Source organism: Rhipicephalus microplus, chromosome 9 (assembly GCF_043290135.1).
Source record: "Rhipicephalus microplus isolate Deutch F79 chromosome 9, USDA_Rmic, whole genome shotgun sequence".
NCBI lineage: Eukaryota > Metazoa > Arthropoda > Arachnida > Ixodida > Ixodidae > Rhipicephalus > Rhipicephalus microplus.
Window position 1 is genome coordinate 114,384,688 of NC_134708.1, and position 21,563 is coordinate 114,406,250.

General features: G+C 45.3%; 1 protein-coding gene and 1 long non-coding RNA gene across 5 annotated transcripts in view; both read right to left on the bottom strand.

The window, feature by feature from the left end:
* LOC119163083 (atlastin-3) overlaps positions 1-6,045 on the bottom strand; it is a 211,358-nt gene extending 205,313 nt beyond the window's left edge. For 2 of the 4 annotated variants that reach the window (XM_075874259.1, XM_075874258.1), the window contains exon 1: positions 5,669-6,045. The gene's annotated coding sequence lies outside the window, so the exon portion shown is untranslated. The remainder of the gene's footprint in view (positions 1-5,668) is intronic. The other 2 variants (XM_037415019.2, XM_037415017.2) reach the window with 1 other exon arrangement.
* A 9,470-nt stretch (positions 6,046-15,515) lies between these two features.
* On the bottom strand, positions 15,516-17,713 carry LOC142771447 (uncharacterized). Its single transcript, XR_012885923.1, has 2 exons — positions 17,566-17,713; positions 15,516-16,135 (listed from the first exon to the last, which is right to left on the bottom strand). It is a non-coding gene; the product is annotated as an uncharacterized LOC142771447 (long non-coding RNA).
* Between the last annotated feature and the right edge of the window lie 3,850 nt (positions 17,714-21,563).

The following is a 21,563-nucleotide window of genomic DNA, read 5'->3' on the forward strand; positions in this document are numbered from 1 at the left end:
CTTCGTTGGGATTGCAGTGGTCGAGTCCCGGTAACTGTCCCATGTGGGCTGGGAACCAGGATACGTAGATTTGAGCTTTCTCTTCCTTAACAAGGGTTTCTTTGCTCTCGTACTCTCTTATTGCGTTGACGGTGAGCTTTCCTGTGCTTCTAGCTACTAGGCCAGCCATGAACGTTCGTGCCGCCGTCTTAGAGTCTGTGTATATTGTGGAGTAGGTTTAGCAGCTTTGCAAGGCTAGCGCGATCGCCCTTTACTTTGCTTCGTGGACATGTATTGTTTGGACGGTTGCCGCGTTTATGAGGTTTCCGTCTATATCAACGACCGCTATGGCAAAAGCCTCCCTGCCATAGTAGCGGGTGGCATCAACGAATAGCGCGTGCCTGTTCTGTTTTTTTTTGCCTTGTTTATGAGCGCCCTCACTCTGTCTTTCCTTCGCCCTTTGTTGAACGTAGGGTGAACGTTGCGGGTAATTGGCTCAACCCTAATGTGTTTCCTCACGTCATTACCAAGTTGTGTTCTTTTCTCTGGTTGAAAAATTGGGCAAATGCCTGCGTCAACGACAGGCGTGTGATCTGTGCCGCTCTCTGAGCCTCAAAAATTTCTTCGGCTGCGTTGTGCAGACCAACTTGCTCGAGTTTCTCGTTGCTCGTGCTATTGGGCAAGCCGAGTGCCGTTTTCAGTCTCTTGCGGAGCATGGAGTCGACCTTTTGATTTCAGCCTTCGTAAGTTTCAGAAACGGGAACGCGTATGCTACGTGACTTACGAGAAAGGCGTAATACGCCTTCATGATGTCTTCTAGGAGGCCTGCTCTCTTGTTGGCGATTCTAGCAATGCCTCTTGAAAAATTGTTCGTGCTTTTTTCAAGGCGCTTGAGTGCTTCATTATTGTGGCCCTCCTTGGCGCTTAACGTTAGCCCTAGTACTTTGACCGTATATACTTGCGGTATCGTTTGGTTGTTCTCAGCTTTGAGCACTACTTGCTCCTCCTCTTCGCCCGAATTTCGTCGAGGGTGAAAAAGCGTTAGAGTAGATTTAGTGGGGGACAGTGCGAGTCCGCTTGGCTTAAGAAATTCTTCAGCTGTAGTCAGTGCTTGTTGAAGAATTGCTTCCAAGGCACCATATGAGTGGCCACATGGGACCCATATGGTAATATCATCCGCGTATATGGCATGGTGCACAGATGGGATTTGAGCGACCTTCTCCGACAACCTGTTCATCGCCACATTAAAGATCAATGACAAGAGCACTGAGCCTTGTGGGGTGCCGATATTCCCGAGTCGTTTGGGTTCACCGCATTGCTCTCCTATGCGTATGGTGGCGGTTCGGTTCGCCAGAAAGCCTTTAATGTAGTTGTAGAATTTCTCGCCTAGGTTCATGTGCAATATTTCACCCAGTATGTGTTCATGTTTTACGGTGACAAAGGCCTTGGCGAGGTCCAGGACTAATATGGCATTGGGCGTGTGAAACAGGCCGTAGCGTATGTGTTCTCTTAACATCAACATGGCGTCCTGTGGGCACAGTGCCTTGCAGAAGCCAATAATGTTGTGTCGAAAGAGCCCATTGCTCTCAATGTGGTCCGTGATACGGTTGAGTATTGCATGCTCAGCTACTTTTCCAACGCAAGATGTGAGTGATATGGGCCTTAAGTTATCGATGCTCAGCGGTTTTCCAGGTTTCGGGATGAGCGAAAATTTGGCACTACGCCATTATTTGGGCACGGTACCCGTTTCCCATGCCTCACTTATCTTCTTAGTAATGATTACAATTGCTTTATCGTCTAGATTCCGTAGCAGTTTATTGTGGATTCCATCTGGCCCTGATGCCGATCTGTCATTGAGTTGTTGTAGAGCATACCGCATTTCAGCTTCGCTGTATGGTTCTTCTAGCTTTTCTTGGGGTCGATCTCCATATGAGGGATTTTTGTTTTCCCAGGCTACTGATTTGCTTTCCAGTGGGAGATATTTTTGGCCTAGTGTTTTGAGGAGAGCTTGGGATCCACCACTATCCTGGGCGAGCTTGTGCACCAATCGTTCAATTTCCAGCTGGGTGCCGCCTCTGGTGGGTTTGTCACTGTCCGCCATAAGGTGTTTGAGCAGCCCCTATTTGCTTCCCTTCCTCATTTTGCCATCTGCTTCATCACATGTGTTGTTCCACTGCTGGGCCCAGAGAGTTTTGGCGTGAGATTCGATTTCGCGGTCAAGGTTCGCGATTTTTGTGCGTAATTGTCTGTTGAGCTTGTTTTTACGCCACGCTTCTTTTAGGTCATGCTTTTTCTGAAGCAAACTGGCCAGGTGAGAGTCCATTGCATGAATGGATTCATCTGTCTCGACTTCTTTGGTGGCCTCATTCGCTGCCATTTTTAATTCATTTAGGAGGGCTTCATATGAAAGTTCTGTATTGCCCTTCTGCTCCCGTATTTTACCGATCTGGTCCCAGTCTGTTATTTTGAATTCTCTTGGCGCTTTCGCCTCGTTCTCCATGGTAATTTCCAGGATGCAGTGGTCGCTACCTAGGTCTTCGGTGAGGTTATCCCAGGTACGTTCTTAGTGAAGGTTAAGTCCGGCATTGTGTCCCGCTGTACCGAATTACCTTTTCTTGAAGGGAAGGCAAGGTTGTTTATCAGCTGCAGGTCCAGCGCATTCGCGCTTTCTGCTAATTTGGTGCCTTTTCCTTCGCTTTTTGAGTATCCCCATTCGGTACTCCTGGCGTTAAAATCACCCGCTACTATTAGCGGATTGTCACCCGCCATTTTTACCGCCGAGGTAAGCAGTCTGTTGAAATCTCTTTTCTTATCTGATGGAAGACTGTAAACATTGAGCACAAAGATGCTTCTTTTAACAGCCCTGTGTGGTACGATTTTCACCAGGACCGTTTCCAGGTCTTTTTTGTATACGGGGGCGTCCCTTTCGGCGAACATTATGTCCTTCCAGATGAAGGTAGCCTCTCCTCGCGTGTTGTTCTGCTCGGGGTGCAGGGTCGGCCTGGCTACTCTGTACCCCTGTATGCCAATGCTTTTAGCAGTTTTGCTTTCTCCACATTCCTGTAGCAATGTTATATGCCACAACCCGGCACCTGGTTGTGGCAGGGTTCCTTAAACGTGACAGATGTTGGTGCCTCTCGACGTTGTTGTGCTTGCCACTCTTGCTTTCTGCGTCTTCTTCTCCTTCTCACTATGTATTGAATATGGAAGCGTCTTTTGCATTCGTGATCTCCGGTGGGGTGATTTCCATCGCAAAGCTTATATTTCGGCTCGCAGTGATGCACGCCGTCTTCTTATAGCGTTTCACCGCAGTTGTGACATTTCTTGCTCGTTGCGTTTGTGTGCCGGCAAACATAGGCGCGATGGCCGACTCCTTCACACGTTCTGCAAACAACGACTTGTCGCTTGTAGAGCGAGCAGGGAACCACGCGCGTTCCGCATATCACTGTGCTCGGAACGCGCAACCCGTCAAAGAGGATTGCGACTACTTTGGTCTTTTTAATGCGTCTTGCCTCGATGGCAGTGGGATTTCGGTCGTGCACAATCAGGCGTTTGAGCATTGCGTCGTCAAAGAAGAGGTCAACGTTCTTGATGACGCCCTTGCTTGTATTATCGGGCATGGCCACGTATGCGGCAACGTCGAACGAGCCTTGGTTTGTGTGCATTTTCTGCATGTTCACGTATGATGTAGCAATATTTTGGTACGGCGTATAAATAACAATGATGTTTTGCATATTGTTGGGGCAGATCGTGTCCTCCCGTGCTTGTTCATCGGTGATCTGGGCGGCCATGATGATGGCTCTTGCTAGCAGAACGAGGTCGACTCGGGCTACGTCCAATCCTCCTCTGGGTCTCATAATTACCCTGATCTGGTCCTTGGGTTGGCGGGGTAGCCTGGAAGCGGATACCGCGCGGTGTAGTGCCGATTGACTTTTTTTAAAGCCCCTTGGATGCTTCGGCTGGTTGCTGTGCTCGACCGTCCCAGCAGCCAGCTCCTCGTTCGACGGAGTCGTCTGTCTTCGGCGTCTTATGGTGGTGGCTTATCCTGGTCCGTCGAAGATCTCCGCGCTTACTTCCATTCCCTCCACGGTTATGGTGGAAGGCATTTTCAGTGCCTGATTGTCGGCTGCGACGTACGGAGGTTGATCCAGTAGCTGCCACGTCTGGCAGAGCCCTTGGCTACGTGTAACGGCCGTACTCCTCGCCAACCCTAGGTGTGGTTAGGGTTAGCGGGGACGCTCGCCGCGTCGCAACTTTAAAATTCAAAAATATGTCTAAGAGTTTACTCACCGCCAAAAATGGCGTCTCCACTGAAGCCGCAGAGCTTGCTTGTTCGAATAAGTACAAAGCCAAGTGATCTTGGAGCAAAGAAACGACCGAAAACATTTAGAAAAACGGGAGCTGACGTTTTCACGCCCGCGCTCCTCGACGCCACCTAGCGATCCCCCACTTTTTGCTCAAAAGCAACGTCTTTGATGGCGACACCAAACTTCGCGTGAAATGAGCTCTTTATAGCTAATTTCTTGAGCGGACACTACACACAAAAAAAACGTTTTCTTCTGTTATGTTGTGGCGTTTCTGAGCATACGTAATTTTATGAATCTGCGCTTGGCGGCGTTGCTACAGAGAGGTGGTATGCTAACTTCATCCAACCCATATTGAACTGGCCGTATAAAAAGAAAAGATGTCCTCGGCGCCATCAAGACTGTCATTTTTCTGCTAGGTATGCTTAGTTCACAGCTACATAAAATATAACTGGGGCAGCGAGCCATGCAATAAGGAACCATCTGTTGTAAGAACTTGAGAAAATAGTTAGTAGATTACTACTGTTAAATTGTCATAAAAAGCACACAGTAATTTCAGTCTGACAGCAATGTTAAATAAAATAAATGCATGACGGATAAAGTGGACAAAGCTTTTCAGAGTCGGCCAGCAGATAACATTGCTTAAACATTCCTTTCTGGTGACTCAAGAAATCGTGTTTTTTTACACTGCACTAAGACCTACATTTCTCACTCATCACGGTCGTTGACAAGACATGGTTGTTCAAAAGGTACAATTGAACCAAGCACATAACAAAATAATCGTCAAGTGGTTGCTTAGTGTTTTTTTTTTGCCCAATTGTGTGTATGTTTGCTGCATTACTTCCTCTACATTGCCACGACATCTCTAACTATCCGTCTTTTTAGACAGCTACTCTGATTTTTTGACGGGCATTGTAAAATTGGCATATTTTTCAAACGGATGAGTGTAGGTAGAAGTCCTCTCGTCCACTTCCTCATCTGCTCTTCACCATCTGATCCTGGCGTGCCGCCCATCCGTACAAGTTATCGTTCTTTTGCTGCGCTGAATTGAGACACCAGTACTAAACACATGTGCATTTCTCGTTTTGCAGTTGTGTAAGAATCTAGCGCAGCAAAAGAACGATTACATACCAACTAGCTCCCATTGAATATTTATTGAACTTAATATGACATAATCTTAACAATAATTTCAATATCAGAGTGGTCGCTATTAGAAAATGCAGGTCACCCACTCGGAAGTCCAAAATGAAACTCAATGAACTTATGGTGGTCTGTAACGTATCAATGCTACGTACGAAGGAAAGGCCGCATGTGAGAAAACAATCACTAATAACGGCCAGAACAGCAGGAAGTAAGCGACAATTGAGGAAGACAACATGACTTACCAGAATACGCACGCTTGCAGCTATGACGTGAACGTTCGCTTCTCACGCCAACTTCAGAGGGTCTCCGAGCACTGGTATTCTGGTTCAAAAGCAAAGTATGCTAGTTGGTCCTCACGATCAAAAAGCGTGCCTGGTTCGGCACGGCTAGAGACCCATTCTCGCTCACGGCGACAGCATCGGCCGCATCTGCCCGAAAAACATTCTGCTGCTATACCTAACTGGACCCTATAGAGGCGGGTTGTTTTTCTCACAAAATTATCCGGCGCAGCGCATCAAAAACAATCCTCGGATGTATTCGCTTGCTAGCGACGTTTGCGCAGAGTTTGTGACACTGCTATTGCGTCATGCGCTAGGGCGGGGCGAAGACTGGGAACTAAAACAGTTTCCACACCACTCTTGCGTCCGCTCATGCAATGGTATTGAAAAACAAACAAACCAAAATCGTCTCCCGTCACTGATGGCGCCACTCTCGCCTCGACCGCATCCGCCGGCAGGTTTCGCCTAATCAGATATGTGCCGCTGCGTTTCCGCTTTTTTTTTTTTTTTTGCGCAAAGGCCTGGTGGCTCCGCTTCGATATGTATAACGAACTGCAGAGTTCGTTGTGAAATCAACATTCTGTGATTTCACTCTCCTTTTGCCGACATCGCGTTGTGGCTAGGAGAAATACGGTGTGTTGGGGCACTTCAAATCAGTCTCAATAGAACTGCACAATGCATGAGTCTTGGCTAAGTTGAGTAGTGCGAAGACACTTCCATCGTCTTTAGCTGGGCAATACAGTTAGAGTACAGCGGACTTAGTGCAAAAGAGCAGACTTAAAACGCGCGTGCCCTATGCTATCATGCTGTAGTTCTTTACTGCCTTATAACGTTTTATTTTCATCTAGCGTGGTTGTTTTGTGGAATGTACTGCTTCTGGACTCTTTCTTCAATATTCGATATTATTTTTTAACTTTATTTTAGTTGTGCTTTACTGAAGTGCAACTTTGCAAATGTTGCTTTTTGGGCCCACACTAGCATTTGGCTACGGCTCCACACATCAGATTGCCTACAATGTTTGTTTTGAAAAAAGTAGGAAATAAAACACAAATTCATTCATGTTTTGTTTGTATGAATCACATAGTCTGCGTAAAGTGTGGTGGTGGTTTTTATTGTCAGATGCAAAAAAGAATTGAATTGCTGTTGAAGTGAACTGTACGTAAAAATGTGAGAAATGAAATTCAAATTATTCATTGTTTGCTTGCATTACGTTGACTACCTAAAATATAATCATTCTCAGTAAAAAGCGCAACAGCTTTTTATATCCGGCTTGAAGAGTCGGGAGATCGGTCTCGTAGAGATAATTTCGTATATTTTGCCATTGTGACAATGGTTCTGAAGGTTGGACGTAGATTGAAAAACTAGTAAGTTACCTTATATCTTAAAAACATGGACTCAAGTTATCGGATGAAGCCGTACAGCATGCGCGTTGGCATCGCGCCTAAGTTTTCGTTATGTGTCGGCCTATTATTGTTAAAGTGTCGTCGCGAAAATTGAAGGATAGTGTTTTTTGTTTCCCCAGGAAAACATTTCAGCCACCCAAATGGTCAGTTAGTGAAGACTTCTCGAGGACAGCACGGCACTGGCGAAAAAGTTCATAATATTTTGGAAGAATCTGGGGAGTCATGCTCACTGGGCTTCAATAAATTGCATACTTAAACGCTGCTCATGTGTATCACTATGTTACCAGCCATATGCGCAAACTAGAGGCTAGCGGGGAGCGCAACCGTAACACTAGTAACACGTCCCCCATCGCTCATCTAGCTGCTTCTAGTTCACGTGCACCAGCAACATAGCTATAGCACGACCCCCACCATGCAGTCAGCTGTCTCTACTGTACTCCCAAGTCTGTACTCTGTGTAACAAGCGCGACGACTTACATTCCATGATGGACACGTGTTCTGCAGATGTGGTACTGTTTAGAGACTTGGCTCTCTTCGGCAATTCGTGAATTTGAAATATTGCACTGTGAAGTGGCTTACAAAATTTATTGCTCAGATAGTACTGATCTCCTAGGCGGTTGCGTGTTGATAGCTGTCCGGAGTATCTTTAATTTTTGTTCGGATGTTATCGACACTAACTGAGAATTTATTGTTGCATGTGTGTCTATAGGGACAAGAAAGTTTATGTTCAGTGTGTGCTAGAAGCCGCCACAGTCTTCAACATCGATTTATTGAAAATTGCGTGGTGTCCAAAATAGGATGACTGCCCGGTTTCCCAAATGCCCTTTATTTCTTTTTCGTGATTTCTACTTGCGTTCTATAATTTGTTTTTCTTTTTTTTTTTGAGCCACCAAGTCTTGTGGCCAATTCAATGGAATGTTTCTCAATTTTATTGTTTGTTTAGATTTGAACGTTAAGCAACTACTCGTTGCTCAGCTCTTTCTGCTAATGTATTAGATTTGCTGCTTACAGCTACTCCAGAACTGATCTTACCCATAGTCTTTACGCCTGGTCGAATTGATCACTCTTTCACTCTATGGACTACTCACGCCTATTTGCGATGTATGAAGCAAGGTAAACTTATGAAGGCCTATAAAATTGCCTACTTCTTGGCAACAAATGAACTTGTGGAAGTCGTCACATACTAATTGCCAGGCTTGTGTAGTCACACCAATAAACAAGACTGCTTTATGTTTAAGGGTCACTGTTTTCATGTACGTCTGCAGTCCTAAAAACACGTTTTTTTTGTCCAAAGCTCATGGTGCGGACGCCTGAGCGTTGGCGCACGTACTTTGTTGCTCAAAACGAGTACACAAACGCAATTGCACAGGCTAGAAACGGATTCCAACCTTACCCGCAATACTGATAGACAGGAAACCTTACCCGCACTACTGATAGACAATTCTTGGTAGTTTTGGAATCTAGCTCATGGTAGATCTGCAGCCTTTTACTTACTCTATAGCATTGGTGATGCTGTTTCTAGTCGTCACTGCTACAATGGGATTAATGGGATTTTGTTGCATGTTATTCTGGTACTAGACCAAGTTCTATACCTGCTGTCAAAGACCCTTGGTCATTTCTTTGTATTTCAGCTTCGTTGATTCATGTGCAGGTTGGGGGCCATCTAATAGAAACAAATTTAAATTGCTTAGCTCTGCAGGTAATTACATCAATTCGAAGTTCTGAAAAAACACAAAAGTTCATACTTCCATTATACTCGCTAAATATTCCTCGCCGTCTTTGCAGTCTTCCGCTTTGACACACAGTTGAAAGGTGGTTAAGCTCATGGAAGGTAGGTAAGACGCGTTTTTCTTGCGGGTGACCTAACAAAGATCGATGTATGCACCCGCGACAACATGAATCTTTAAACTATCGTGATACTCGAGGTATTGCGTGTTGCAGTATGTTGCTTTGTTTTACGTAACGCTCGTGAAGCTTAAATTTACGTCGAGGTGTCCATACTGCACGTTGCGTGAAATTCGAGCAGGCATTTCAATTCACCCGCAACTTAAGATGACTGATGCGGCACACAACCTTGCATTATGAGAAGTTTGTTAAACTTGACCTGCCTTCGAACAAATTCATATCTGTTCACGCCCAAATCACTGTACCTTAAGCATGCACTTTGAAAACAACTAGTAGAAATTTTGTAACAAAAAGCACAGAGTTAGTAAAAGAAGGTGCTACTGACTTTCTTGGGAACTTACAATCTTTTGTGACCTTTTTACTACGTAATTTTTCCCACATTTGAAGGTGCAATGGTTCTTTTGCGTACTGTTACTAACTTCTTGCCATGCGCCTGTTAACGAGGTTTTATTACGCTAATATTTTTATTATTACTTCATAAAAGCCATGATCTACGTTACTTCCGGCCCCTAATGTAATTGTACACAGTCTAAACGATCAGGTAAACTTAACATATTTATCATAAGGCGCAGCCCCCCCCCCTCACCATCACCAGTTATGTTGCCCAAACGTAAGATTGTACCTAAAAGCACTTGCGATGCAGCCACCTCCACGATGTGAATCGTCAGGAAATGTGAAAGCATTTAATTTCTTGAATATACAAAGTTTTAGCGGGACGGCTCAGTGCTCTCCCATAGTTGAGTACGAAGTACTCGAAATCGTTAAACATTTCTTCTAAACACCTTTATTTCACCGAACAAGGGTACCATTGCCGTCACACATTTGCCTTCAGTGACTTCTACCATCGATTTGAGGGGCGCCCAGCCAAACAATGATCGAGAGTGGGCCGTGAGCGGACGGTTGAGTGGAGTGTAGAGAGGAGAGATAGCGAAGGGCGAGAGAGTGGTGAAGCATTACACCTACTCTTTTCTATATTCGTTCGCCCCGCATGGTTTGGTTGCTAGGGGCGAGGATAAGTGCATGCGCCCGCAGCTGTCACTGTGGGAGAGGCAATTGAAGCAGAGAGAACACCTGCCGGCGCGCGGACACCGCAGCAGACAACGCCAGATGCTTGACATAGCCAACTAAGAAAGGCATTCGCATTTAAAAAGGGAGGTCAGGGGTGCGGCCTCACTGGTGACCAGCTGCCGGTAATGCACTCTCTTATGATAGCAAGATTGGCCACGCTGGTGTAGTGCCTGACCACAACATCCCATGAATACAGCAATTAACCCTCGGCTCTCAGTCCCCAGCGGCTGCGAAAAAATGGTCCAAGGCGGTGGTCAGACCTGCGTCGCAGCGGAGGATACTTATAATTCCTAAATTTTGGCAGGCCACCATAGGAATCTGAATTTGGCTACCTTCTGCGCTAGAATGCTACGTAGGGAGTCTGGTCTAGCTGTGCTATTCAAAGAATGAGAGGGTATTAAAGGCGATGTATTAGGGCTCAGCGAGGTTAGGAGGACACGTGAGGCTTATACAGTGCCTAAGAACGGACATGTCCTATGCTACTATGGATTAGTAGACAGAAACGAACTAGGGGTAGGGTTTCTCATACACAAACATATCGCTGGCAAGATAGGGGAATTTAGTAGCATCAGAGAAAGGGTGGCAGGTATCGAAATTAGGTTTAACAATATGTACAACACGAAGGTGGTACAGACCAACGTGCCTGCATGGAGCCATGATGATTATTTGGTAGAACGTTTCACTGAAGATGTAGAGTAGGTCATAATTAAAGTAAGTACACAGTATACTATTCTGATGGGTGACTTGGCCCTGCAACACTTTTTGAGGATGGTTGGAAAACACTGTTGATCAGCAGTGGAGGCTCCCAAGAACACACTAGACAAATAATATAGCGCGGCACACGGCCTGTTATTCCAATATTTATCAAGTTCGGCTAAAATCTACTTTCTCTTCTCTCGACAAATGACGGAAGACGCTTGCAAATCAAAGGTCATCTATTAGCCATTGCCTAATTTGAAGATGGTGCGCTCGGTGGTTACATTGATCGTCGCAAGAGGCTGCGACTTGTCCACGCGAGCATGTGCATTCACACTAGAAAATTCACTTACTCAAAAAAAGAAAAAGTGCTGAATGTTATGAGGTGCGCGTGACATAATTTCTTTGACCTTGCCATCCCTTCCTGAAAGACAAAAAAAGTGCTCAAGGACACGAGGCGCGCCTGACATATTTTATTTGCCCCTTCCATCTCTCCCTGCTTAACTTCCAGCGCTTTACTTGGGACGAGAGGAGAAAGTGTGCAACAAATCTGTGTAACTCTGCTCGTACTGAAAGGATTCCTAAAGTTTTTTTGTGTTTAATTCCTGAGAAATTAAGCTTCCTTAGTGAAACCATTACGTGGCTTCCTAAGAGATTGCTTCGGTGCGCCTTAAAGACAAAATAGTTAGCGAACAGGCCGGCAACCATGCAGTGGGTGATAATGGCATCGGCTCTAGAAATGCCGGAGGGGAGTTATTAGTACAGTTTGCAGATCGTAATTATTTAGGGACCTTCATTACCTTCTTCAAAAATGGACTTACGGTAAGTGGATGTGGTGATGTCCAAATGGCTGAACTAAAATGAAATAGCCCTAATTCTGTGTGCACACCCAGGCATTATTCAGAATGCAGAAGTAGTTGACAAGATAAGTAGCAGCGACCATAAAATAAACATACCTCTTATTTATTGAAATAAAATTTTTTAGATTTAAAAAAAGACAAAATCTCATATGCAAGAAGCCGATTAATCAACTGCCAGTGAGAGGTAAAGGACATTATTTATGTGTTTCGCTACAGAATAGATTCGAGGCAATAAACGAGATAACTGACGTTAGCGTTGACACAATGAAGGATTATGTTATTAGTATCATCAAAAAGTGAACAAGGGAACTCACAGGTACAGTCAATAGATTGGTCGGTGGCAAATTGTCTCAAGAGACACAAAATCCTATAAAGGTGGCAGTTCCCCTCCGGTGGTCACCACTCCGAATTTCACGCATTGCTGGTGGACGTACTGTGCTCGCTGCGCTCAATAAATAAATTTGAATGGCGAAAATTCAGAAAGCTCATGATCTATTCGTACTAATAACGCCGGGTGTTAATGCCTGGTCGGAAACTTTAATTAAAATGGCACTGAAAATAGCATGAGCAACAAAAAGCATTTTTGCTTTACAAGCCATCGTTGTACTGCGAGTTCGGCAAAACTGTTCAACGAAACAGTACATACTTTACTGTGCGTTTAGACAAAGTTCTGTTCAACGTTACTATGAAGAGAGATTGAATTGAAACAAACTAGCGTTTATCCACGCTTCAATAAAATTGGCTAAATAATAAACGTTTTTGTGAATATCTTTTTTTTTTCTTTTGAATGCAGAATCATCATATTTATTGGTCTTGTAGATTACAATACACTTACTTTCTAAGCGTAGTTACTCTGTGCTATGACAAAATCTTGATGATTTAGTATTGTGTCATATTGGTAGTTTATGGCGCTACTTGATCACGTATTACCAATGAAGCGACAAAAATACACAAGCTTTTGTATAATGAAACACCTGTTGTGTGAACTTCTGTATAATGAACTGCTGTATAATGAAACAGCAGGCCCCTCTCTATAGGATTCTCTAAAGAAAAAAATTCTCCATCTTTCTTAGGCAACCTACAAGACAGCAGCAATGTAAGGTCATTTTTATACTTCCCAGTTTCATAGAAAATGTCTTTTTTAGGCGCTAATTAACAAGTATAGCACCTTAGTAGCTGCGTATTGTGCTTTTTATCTACTTGAGCTCACTAATGCGACTACCCAGTGATTCAAACAAAATGTGTCCAGTACATCATAATTCTCAAAGGCGTTTTTCGGTGGTAGCGCCGTTTATTAAATAAAACAAAGTGGTTTTATGTGAGTTTAAGCGTTCGCCAACACTGGCGCAACTAAACTTTAAAAAAACTGGTAGAACAGGCATTTTTGTCAGGTTTTACAGTTAGCCTCACAATGTTAGTGTAGTTGCCACGCGTAAAAGACACTACCCACAAAATAGGGAGGCTACAGCTATTCACCCTTCTCCTCGCACCACGTGACAGGCGGAGTGGCATGTGGTTTCGTTTCGCTAGAAGATACGCGTTCGTGCCTTACCAGATATCCCCGGTGCGTCTTTAGTGATGTGCATCGCTTCCTGGTTCAGCTGCTCATTTATTCGGCGTTTCTTTGATTGTTTTCGTGCGTGCGAGGTTCGAATTTGTGAAAGAAAGGGCGCTGACATGCCGTGCGAAGGATCTATATGTGGTAACGCTTCAGAGTTGACACGATTGTGAACGTTTTCCAACCTTGTAAGCGCCGAAAATTTGAAAAGTAATGCTGTAGGACACCTTTCCGTAAAATTGCATTCACCAGCATTGATAAATTGTACCCAAGCAGGCAATTACATCATAGCTGTAACGATGTAACAGAAGTTGAACATTGTCGAAGATGCAGGACGTTCTCGCAAAATATGCAATGCACTGACCGCTAGGAAAGGTAAAATGTAGTAAATGCAGAGACATGCTCACAACGCAAAAGACGATCACTGTCTCTGCCGCTCATGAGCACTATGGTGTCATGAAGCAGTTTGACCGAGAAGGACTTCTCTACCTTGTGAGAACGCTGTCGATCAAAGCTACTTTGTCGTAAAGCAGCTTGCTGCGCAGCCAGAACTGGTACTAATACCCAAATAACACCGGTTCGTTACAACGTTCAAGGCTGACAGAGGAAGTGCTGTTCAACGAAGAATAATCTGACTTTAACGCCCGTGAGAATGGCCACATGAACAAAATAGTACTGACACAGATGGTGTGGTACTGACAAACATTTGGTTGAAGAACCTTAGCGGCAACCTTAACCCTTTGATGCCCACTGTTGCTCTGGGGCAACAACCCCAAAAATAATTTTTTCCTCAAAAGCATGTTGTTGTGTGATACTGCTAGCGCCATCTGTGGAAAGAGACAAAATCTACGGAGCGTCCTAAGCTTCAAAGAAACACACACAGATGGCAGCATCGCCTTTTTCTAGTACTTTGAGCGTTCGAGAGGTGGCAACGCAAGCTCCGCACACGTGAGTAAATTTATCCACGACCGCTGGATCAATGGTGCAATTATATACAAATTCCAAATCCGGACGGAGGCGGTCTGTCGGTGACGTCAAAAAATGGGCGGTCCGCAGCGGTCGCAAGGACGAAGGGAAGTGAACAGCCAATGAGCGAAATGAAGCCTCGCGTCATCATTTTGACGTGGACTTGGGGACCGTATAGCAAAGTAAAAAGTGTTTGTAACGTGTTGAAAAATGTTTAACTACTATTGATCATTACCAAATTGTGTTGGCACAAGTTTTCAAACGTTTATTAAGGAATACGGCACAATATAAACGTATTTTTCTCGTTAATGTTTTGAAATAACGCTAAATTTAGCGGGACGGTATGTGGTGGCGCTAAGGATAACCCCGTTTCAAGCAGTTACTGTTTTCATATCTCCCCCACTATACAAACCTAAACGGCGCAACTTTCGAAGTTGTTGGCTCAGTCGAGCGCAATCGTGGCGGAGGTCAACTGTACCAGTAGTTAACAGCAGCAGCGGCTCATCGGCGTTATCCGGGGCTCAGCGCGCGCTGGTGCTCGCCTTTATGGATGAACATCCCCAGCTCGTGGCGAATTCCATCGAGCTGTGGCACGGCGTCACCATCACCGACCGGTGGCGGCTGTGGCAAGAGCTCAACGACGCGCTGAACCATGAAGTGCCTGCGCAGGAATGGCAGGTTTGGTGGCGCAGGCTGGTGCACGAGGCCCGCCGTGACACCACCGCCATCAGAGACGCACAAACGTGAGTGACCGTCGAATGGCACGGGCAATTTGTTCTGTGACATTAATGTATATTTTCAGGGGCACTGGAGGGGGTTGGCTGCCTGGCTTCCGCGGCCGGGTTCTACAGTTGACTGGGATGACATGCTTCAGTGGCGTTTTTGGTCTCACCTATCAACAGGTAAGCACTCTGCTGCCGCAGTATCACGGGTTCCTGAGCGGTACCATGACAGAGTTTGATATCTGAAGGGGTGCCTTTAGCGGAACCTTGTTAAACGGGAATAAAGCGCACGAGAAAGTAATCAAAAGTGGGTAGGTTTAACTAAAATCTCAGTTTGCAGCCCTTGCAGTACAAGGGGTATTAATTTATCATAAAACACGCAATGACTGCGGGCAAGTGCATGCACTAAAATGGTAATACATGACATCAATGACCACTGAATTGCTGCAGAACATTTCCGCAGATGTTTAGTACTTAAGGTTGCAAAATAGCCAGAATAACGTATACCCACTTTCTGAAAGATCATGCTTACTACACTTTCCAGCAGGCGAATGTTCCCACTGCTGCATTGGAAATGGATGTGGAGGCCACTGAAGCGGCTGTAGATGGCAGTGACACAGTAACACGCAAGCATCTGAGAACTTAGTGCTTTATTGAGTGCAGGACTGGAACCTTGAGCAGGGTGACAAGGTGCTCAAGGTGAGTAGACCCTTTGTTTACATTTTACATAAGGGGCATAAGCATTCTCCATGTTCTATTATGATGACTGAAACCAACTTGGGCTGTAAACAAGAACCATGCATTGTATTGAGGGCATGGTATCGGGTATCTGCAATGATAAACTGCCGGGCAAAAGGTTGGTTAGCCCTGGGGCTCTTTCATGGTGAGAGATGCATTTGAGGACAATAATAAAGAGCAGTTTCAACAAATGTTTGTAGGTGCGCACGAGGAGGGCATAGCTTGTACACAAAGCTTCCCACTTTCAAAGGATGCCATCAGGCCAGTTGATCTTCAACTGAGGGGATTTTGTTGTGCCCGTTGCAATTCTTGGCAGCAGGAGCAGCTTCCAGCCACGAGATGGTTAAGGGTTTACCGGCAGCTCACTTAAACATTTACACCATGACGATTCATCGCAGGTGCTGTGGGAGATGAAAAATCAACCACCCGCATCGCTTCTGCAGCACGGCGTGGGGCAGCAGCACAGGAGAAGGCCGCAGCGGTGCAGGAGGGCACTGGCCATGGCTGAGGGCTTTCTGCGGGAAAAAGATACGTAGTATAGTTTAATTTTTTGTCATGTGTTCAATGTTTTTTCTTGTAATATTTCAACAATGATTTGTCGGTTTCAATGTGTTTAGGTGCTGCTGTTCATGTTCAATTTTATACGCTTCGGGAGACATATACATAGTTTAGTTTGTTTTTCGCCATGTTTTCAACTTTTTATCATTCATAATTGGTTTGGTGTTTTTGATATGTTTACGTGTTGCTGTTCATGTTCTATTTTATTCGTTTTTTGTTTGCATTTAGTACATATTACTAGATTTACGTTAGCATTTACTTTGTACAAGAAGTGCAGCATTTTTTATGTTCGATATATGCATTTCTCAATGGTTGTTCGAGCTGTTCTAGTGGCAGTGTTTTTTACCCACATTTCAAAGGTGTCTAGTCATTCACACGGAGACCACGTGTGTATAGTTGACATTTTCTGTTAATGTTTCTTTGATATTTGTATTGTCCCACTGTGTTTTCTAGCTCACTGTGATTTTTATTCAGCATTACCACATAGTTTAGTAATGTGATATCTTTTTGCATCACAATGTTTTGCAGTTCACTGTGATATTTTCATTTCAGCACAATGAGGCTAAGATGCAACAACTACATTCTGAATCTTGTTTGGGAGCGCTAAGCTGGTAAGTGGTCATCTCGCACAGTTTCACAAAGGAAAATGATCATCACAGCAACATGCCAGCGATTGATTTCATCTAGTTTTCTTTGTAAACGACTCTTTGCGGGAATAAATTTCGAACGTGGTATGGTTTGGGAGCCGCGAGATGGCTGAGTGAATTATTCATGCTGTATGTTATCAAAACAACTCGCCTGTTGTTTGCCGTCTTGATTTGCGTATTTTTTAGCATTGCAGCATGACTGCAGTCGTGAATTCAAATTATATGTTATTTTAACATTCAAACAATGTTTAGGACAATGAGCAAAAAAACAGCACAACTTGACGAGCACAATTGCTCGTCAAGCCTGGCGTGCACAATTGAATGCTTGTAGTCAGTCAATATGAGAAGATATGGACTTATGTATCATGTGTTCATACAACATGTTACTAATGGAATCTCGATTTTTATGCGTTCTGGTGAAAAGAATTTTGAGACGTTGCTGCATTGTTCGCACAATTTTGTGGTAGCAACATTCAGCACAGAGTGCCGCTCATATATGCTTGCTCCAATCTAGTCTGTTGTGACTGTGATCGCTAATATGGAAAAGGGTGTTTGTGTTGCATATTTCATGCGCCACTTAAAGAAAATGCAGCATTTTGACATTGCCACCTTGCTTCATATTGAAGCACAAGTAAGTACTTTGTGTATTCAAATGTGGCAAACACAGGCCTTTCATGTCTAGATGCACTAGAATCAGTGTAAATAAATTATGTGTGGGATATGAAAACATGAAAACTCACCGTTCCTGTGTACTTCAAAAAAGGTCCAAGACAGCGCTGCTGCCGTCTCTGAGCAGCACGTTGCGTGGTGTGAGCATATGGCTCCCCCTTGGCTCTCCATCGTTATCCTCAGCTAGTGGCATGTCCACGACATACTCGTCCAAGGTCCAGTCGCCTGCATGCAACGCAATGTTGTGGAGAGCAAAGCAAGCATATATGATTTGCGCTGCCCGATCGCGGTTGTAGAGCATCGTTCGAAAGTGCTGCAAGCAGCGGAATTTGCTTTTCAACACGGCGATACACGTTTACACAACGTTGTGCATGGATGCGTGCTCCTTGTTGTATCGGCCTTCGGAAGTGTTGCACGGTTTACTGCCAAGGACTGGAATTAGGAGCCATGGCTTGAGGGGATAACTTGCGTCTCCTGCAATGTAAGCATAAAAGCTGAGTGCTCTGCCCAGATAGTACACATTAATACTTACCAAGCAGATATTCGCCAGGCTGCAGATGTGCAGCTAGGCGTGCACGCAGTGGGTGTTGTTCCCACACCCAGGAGTCGTGGCACGAATCTGGGAATCGTGGGTCTATGACAATTATGCGCAGCCATGCTTTGCACATCTGCGATGAGGAGCGATATAAAATAGTACTGAATTTATACTCAGAATAAATCCCTTTTTTCTACGCATATGCAGGAGACAATGCGTAGTAGTACAGTCATTGGTACAAGGAGTTTAACTTAGAAGGAAACACAGGGTGTAACACACTGAGGAGGGGGGAGGGTGGGGGCAACGACCCCACCTCTGCTGTACACATGGCTACGACTTCCACTGAATGATCGATAAGTGAAAAGCTACGCGTTGCTCTTGGGAAAGAACACTCGTAAATACCAAAGCCAGCTTGTGCAATTGTGATTGTAAGCACTTTCGTGTTGGAAATACTTCCCTGTCGTGTGTATACTTCTGCTACGTCTGCTGCCCATATTACCGATTACCTCTAAAATGCACAATTCAATTGCGTATGCATGCCAGTGCAAAAACGGCAACTGGCTCACGCACAAAACACTTGCCACTTATTATTACCGAGGCCTTGCGAGCCACCATCTAGCTCGCACCCAATTCCCTGCAGGTTCTTTTTCATTCGTTGCATTATTACTTTTTCCAGCTTTGGCGTCACAACTGAACAATTGCTCCGAAGGGCGAGTAATAAACGATCCTAACAGCACTTACGATCATGACGTTCAGGACTTAATAGCCCCTTCTGGTCATGAAGCTCGCCGTGTCGGTTAGTCTGAATCCCTCTGGCTTGCGAATGGTGACCAACGTGCCATCGGCACACGCCAGCACCCCTGGGATGCAACCGCGTAGCACAAACTCCACCTTTGCCTCATCCTTAGCAGCTGTTGTCAGTAGGAAGTCCGCCACTCTTTTTCTAGCAGCCACGGTAATGATCGCCTCCGTCACCTCGTGGATGGTGTTGCTCACCGCCGGCTGCGACATGCCGATGTGTTCCTCGCGACCAATGCTCTTCTGGAAGCTACCGGTGGCGAAAAATCGCAACGCGCACAACACCTTTCTCTCTGTGGAAAGGCCACTGGCTCGCTGGCATCCGATGAAAGGGTCAAGTTCGTCGCACAAGCTACGCACTGTTCGTTTGGGCAGACGAAAACATTGCCGGAACTCTTCTTCGCTGAACTCTTCAAATGCATCTTTTACCTTTCGTCGTCGCCTCTGCTCGGTTAAAGCTACCGCACAGGCAAGGCGAAGTACCGTGTCAGTGGGAAACGCCATGTTGTCTAAGTGCCCCGGTGCCGAAAAGTCGCGCATTTTTTCCATTTCAATTCAATCCAGGCCACCTTGCAGCCATTTCAATCCATCCGGTTGCTTTCGGACAGTCTTTCCGAGCGTTCCTTCGCCTTTCTCCGAAAACCGAAAAACAAAGAGTCACGTGACACCCCAGTCCACGTCACTCATAACGTCACAGCATTCGTCACAGCTTGTATGGGTCAATCGCGTGCGACTCAATGGAAGAGACCGCCTTTGTCCGGATTTGGAACTTTTACATAATTGCGCCACAAAGCGCACAGGGTGCGGCCTGCTGCGTGCGCCCGAAACAGTGGGAGAGGCCGAGTTCATTCGCCTGCCGCCGTGGCGCAACCGGTCAAGGACAATGAAAAGCGGCGGAGTAGCGGTGCGCGCGCGAATTCCCGGGATGTTTTAACTCGCGACTCTTCGTGCTGCAAGCGGACACTTTGAATTTGATATCCTCTCAGTGCTTTGTTCCACCCTACTACGGGACCCATTCCCTTGTGACAAGTGGTTAATCGCTACTAAGGGAGACAGAGTGGCCACGACTAAGCCATCCCGCCCCTGCGACAGTCAGCTTTAAATTCATGCTTATGACAAGTTTGCCCCGTCCTCAGGACACAGGATTAATACACGTATTTCATATTATTTTACAAAAGGACTTGAAAGAACTTTCAGACCCCTTTTACGGTATTTAACTATAGCACAACGTTTTAGTTTCTCGTTAAAATCACTTTTGAATAAAGGCTATGATTTTATGTTTGCCTGTGTCCGCTGGCGCGACGGTGAACTACATAACCTTCAATTCATTCCAGAGTATTTCAGGAGCTATAATAACTCTAAATTAGCATCCGTATGCATATTTCCCGTTCGAAGACTGTTGAATGTGAAATTGTCTTCTTTGCTGTGCATGTGGAAATAATGAAAATGCCGGGTATTGTGCTTACAATGAAACGTGCGTTTATTAACTGGAGCTCTACAATCTCTAAAAGATCAGTATATGTTCTAATACAGCAGAACAATTTTGCCTGAATTACAAGGTAAACAAATGGAGGTGCCATGGTCCTCAAAGGCGCAGAACTTTTCTGGAGAGGGGCTTGTGTGCCAGCCTTGAATGTGAGTGCCACGTTGCACAGTGGCACTCACATTCCCTGCCCAGTTAGCTAGGAGTGGTCGAAGCAGCTTTTTTAAAAAAACATCACAGATCTGGTTCGTGTGCTGAAGGCTGCCCGAACCACACCGTAGTGCAGGGCAGGTAACCAAATGTGGAAGGAGGGCTGAGTGAAGAAGTCTACACAGATTTCCACTTCTTCGAACTTCAGTGTCTTTCATCACTTCACTGACAAAGTCACATGCGAGTTTGCAAATTTTCACGATCTCCATGTTGGGATACTGAAGTTGTCCGTTATCGATTTTCTTCACTAAATCGTAGATGCTGCCACATGGTTTCGTCTCTTGCAGGAGAACCTTGCATGATTCACAGGGCAACTGCAAGTAATAAAATCAAGCCAAGTAAAGTTTTCATCAAAAGTACTATGCAACAAGTATGTAGGCTCCTTTTCTTACTTCGCTTAGCTAAAGAAAAATATTAACCGAAGAGATTCTCCGAAGAGATCAGGCTCGACATCTTCATGCCTGCTTTCATCTGGGCCATTTCGTGCACTCTTTTTCACGCAAGCTGATGAACCACCATCTGGTACTTCTCTTCGAGGCCACTTTCTTATCCTTGGAGCCCTTGGATTTTGCATATAGGACGGGTAATTGGGGAACACCGTCGGGATAGCAGTTGGCAGGAGCAGTCGCAGTTTGGTGCCTTTCTTATAGTCATTTTCGGTGAAGTGAACAAACCGAAGAGCGGTCACTGGGTACCCACCTCGTTTCTTTTCCGCCAGATCCCTGCCGGGAGTTGTTGGTGAGCCATGCTTGTCGTCGTTCAGCGCTCGATGGAAATTCATGGTAGCTCAAACTGGGATTTTTCTTTGCGTTCGACGCGCACTGTGGAACACAGCAGTTTTTTGGCATACTAACTGGCCACTCTAACTACCTAGCTGGACTGTGAGGCAGATCGCATCAAGCTGAACACGACTATATTTGTTTGGAGCATGTAACCTCATTGCGCGGCGAGATATTGGCGCGAAAATGCCGCGTTCGCCGTAGCGCGCCCACGCGTCTCTTCGGTGTGTCCCCTACTACTAGCGCCCCCCGCGAAACTTGCGG